General features: G+C 38.5%; 1 non-coding gene across 1 annotated transcript; it reads right to left on the reverse strand.

Annotated features, from left to right (window-relative positions):
• Positions 1–1,369: 1,369 nt before the first annotated feature.
• LOC122080470 lies at positions 1,370–1,476 on the reverse strand. Its single transcript, XR_006140764.1, has one exon. It is a non-coding gene; the product is annotated as a small nucleolar RNA R71 (small nucleolar RNA).
• Positions 1,477–3,920: the final 2,444 nt, after the last annotated feature.

Consider the following 3,920-nt stretch of genomic DNA (forward strand, 5'->3'; position numbering starts at 1 on the left):
TTTATTGCCTTTACTTTCGGTTATTTACTTTCTGTCATTTACTTTGCCTCCCTTCCCCTAAAGATAAGTAGAGTAGTCCTTATAAAAGTAACTCTCTGGTCATGTAGGGAAATATATTCTTTATGGTGCATCCCTCGGGCTAAGTAGAGAAACCTACTTGTGTGCCTCTCTCTGGCTTTGTCCCGTCTAATTGCATTTTTATTCACTTTTCAGCACTTTTTATTCAACACTTTTACTTTCAGTTATTTTCTTTTTAATTGTGTGGTTTGAGTATTTAAATTTCCAAGATGAAGAATGGTTAGGGTTAGATGTGAATGGTTAGGTCATTCAATTTTTATTGCAATTTCAGTTCCAATTTCCCTAGATGTGTTGGTTAGGATGTTTTTAGATGCATTTGTGTTAGGGCGGTAGATAGAATTAGATCACAATCAATCAATCGATACACTTTCACGTTACTAGAAGAAGCATAAAATAAATTGGCTGCTCTTCTTGCGTTCAACCTGTTAGCTGCACTGATCCGTACGCTTGCGGTTACTTCTAAATCTCAAACAAGTTTTTGGCATCGTTGCCGGGGAGACAGTTTCATGTTATTTTTCACTTTCTTTTGGTAAATCGAAGTGCTTTATTTCATTTTTCTTTTATCATTTATTGAATTCCTGAGAAGAACAACTTGCAATAATAGTTGTATCGATGGAGGTTGCCATACCTCACAGCATGGTAAAGACAGATTTTGCCCTGTGGTAGTACCTTAAGAGTTGAGCAACCCCGAATCCCTGCCGGTAAGCTCACAAAAAGCTAAAAATTTTAAAAATAATAATAAAAAAAAATTTCCATTCTTTTGTGCTTGTTTTATTCTAGCTGCGGATAATATCCTATTGCATGAGTGCTGGGTGGATACATAATACTGTGAATTTGTTAGAAAGAAAAAATCAAACAAGTACGAACCCTATACGTATACTTTCATCAATACCTTTCATTATGGGAGACCTAGACTAATAGGGAAACCCTCCACCTAAATCTTTGAAAGATAGGTTCTACCCTGCTAGAGTAGCCCAAGCTTCCTACATAGTTCTACCACAAGCACAGGGCAATAATTTTGAGCTCAAATCTCAATTCATCACTATGTTGCCCCATTTCCATGGGCTAACCTCTAAAGATGCATACCTATTTCTATGGGAATTTGAAGAGGCATGTGTCCTAATTAATATCCAATAACTTTCTGATGATGCTATTAATCTTAGGTCTATTACTTTTGCATTAAAAACCAAGCTAAGAAATGGTTGTATGGGTTACCCACAACTTCCATAACCTCATGGGAACAGTTCACAATTGTCTTCCTAAGAAGTTTTTCCCAACTCACAAGACCAATAAGCTTAGAAGTGATATCCTTCAGTTTAGGAAAAATCCTAGTGAGTCATTTTTCCAAACTTATGGAGAGATTCAAGGATCTACTCCAAGAATGCCTCACCATGGCCTAGAATTATGGCATTTATGCCAAATAATTTATAAGGTATTGATTACCCAACTAAACAAAGAGTCTATGTGCCCTGGGGGATTCACAACCTCTACAGATGAAGGAAAAGCATATGAGTTCTTACTTGACTTTGCTGAAAAAACCCGTGAGTGAGAATCAACGCAAGAAAGTGAAAGAATCTTAGGAGGGAAAGGATATTTTGTGGATGGATTAGTAGCCAAGGAAGCCCACTTAGATAGCCTAATCAAAAGGATTGAGGCTATTGTTCCTAGAGAGCCATCATCAGTCAATATGGTTAAGATGTGTGCTTGGTGCCAGTCCCCTGGACATGTTATAGAAGAATGCCCCAACACCTCTAAGGGCATGTCTAATGAAAGTATTAATGCCTTATATCAGAATAATCCAAATAGTAACACTAACAATCCAGGGTGGAGAAATCACCCAAATTTCTCCTAGAACCAGGGTAACCAAGCAGAGCTTCCAATTTCCATAGTCAATGTCAACCTAGACCCCAAAGGCATCAATAGCCTTTTACCCCAATGGCATCAATAGCAATTTACCCCAAAGGCATCAATAGCCTTTTACCCCAAATACTTTTCCTAGGCCAAATCTAGGACCTCAGGCTAGTTTTCCTATGCCCCCTCTCCTATCATCTTATCAGCAACCCCCTGGGTTTACCAACACTAGAGAGGCTAGTAGAGTAAGTGATTTGGAAAAGAATATGGCCCTCCTCATGACAAACCATCAAAATATTACGAGAGAATTCACCCACTTTGTTTCAATTTTGTATGAGAGGAAGAAGGGAACTTTTCCCAATCAACTAGAGCCTAATCCAAGGCATCATCAGCCTATTAGTTCACAAGCACCAACTAATGCACCACTAAATGTGGTATAAGATCAAACCCAACAAGGGCCCTCCAACCAATGTCATGCTATTTATGCCCTTAGGAGTAGCCGAGAGTACCAATAGAATGTTCCTAAATCTTTCCCATCTATTGCTCCTATTAACTCTCCTTCTATTGAGGACACAAGTGTGCCTCCTATTTCAGGTTCGTCTGATGAACCTCAAGCAACTAAAGATGATTTGGTTGAAGAGACCAAACATGATTCTTCTAAAAAAGAGCAAAACCCTAACAGTCCTTATGTTCCTCCTATTCCCTTTCCTAATCGCTTGGTAAAAAAAAAAAAAAGACCGCTTCTATGGAAAAAAATTTAGAAGCCTTCAAAAAGGTAGAAGTGAACGTCCCTCTTTTGGATACCATATCCCAGATCCCCGCCCATGCAAAGGTTCTGAAAGATTTGTGTACTCATAAACGTATCAGGAGTATGACCAAAAAGGCATTCTTGGGAGGTAACATTAGTTCCATAATTACTCCACCTATAGCAACCAAGTATAAGGATCCAGGGAGCCCTACCATAGCTTGTGTCATAGGAAAAACCTACATTGAGCATGCCTTACTTGACATTGGCATAAGTGTGAATCTTTTACCTTAACATGTGTACAAGCAACTAGGACTGGAAGAATTGAAAGCCACTGGAACTACTCTTCAGTCGGCAGATATGTCTGTTAAGATTCCAAAAGCGTTGGTTGAGGATGTTTTACTTGAGGTGGGAGAATTTATTTTCCCTATTGATTTCATTGTGTTAGATACCAAGTCCTTCTCAACCAAGGATGAGATCCCAATAATTATAGGAAGACCATTTCTAGCAACTAGTAATGCATTAATCAATTGCCGGAATGGTCTCCAAAGGTTATCTTTTGGCAACCAAACTGTTGAGTTAAACATGTTTAGGAAAGGCAAACAACCACATATGGAATAACAGATCAATATGCTTGAGGATTTTTTGGATGATTTAATTACCCACTTTGATATTGATTTTGATTCAGAATTCCAAGAGTGTATGGATGAGTTGGATGATGATAATGAAAATTTCTTTTCTGAAGTCTTAAGTCTTCACACACCTGTGGAGCCCTTAGGACCCTTTTCAAATTCCATTCCCAAACCTTCTATAGTTGAGCCCCCTAAGTTAGATCTTAATGAGTTACCTTCTAATTTGAGGTATACTTTCCTAAGGCCTGACCAGACTCTTCCTGTAATAATTTCTTCAGATTTGACTTCTAGCCAGGAAGAGGAATTACTTAATTAAGGAAGCCCTAGGTTGGACCATGGCTAATATCAAGGGTATAAACCCTTCTATTGTGCAACATCATATACATCTTATGAAAGATTCCAAACCATCCATGAACCCCAAAGAAGAGCTAACCCAGTGATGATGGAGGCCATTAAGAAAGAGATCCTAAAGTGCTTGGATCATGGAATCATTTATCCTATTTTTGATAGCCAATAGATAAGCCCAGTTCACGTAGTGCCCAAGAAGTCTAGAATAAACTAATCCCAACACGTGTCCAAATAGGGTGGAGAGTGTGCAGACTACAAGAAAATTA

This window comes from Macadamia integrifolia, chromosome 5 (assembly GCF_013358625.1).
Source record: "Macadamia integrifolia cultivar HAES 741 chromosome 5, SCU_Mint_v3, whole genome shotgun sequence".
NCBI lineage: Eukaryota > Viridiplantae > Streptophyta > Magnoliopsida > Proteales > Proteaceae > Macadamia > Macadamia integrifolia.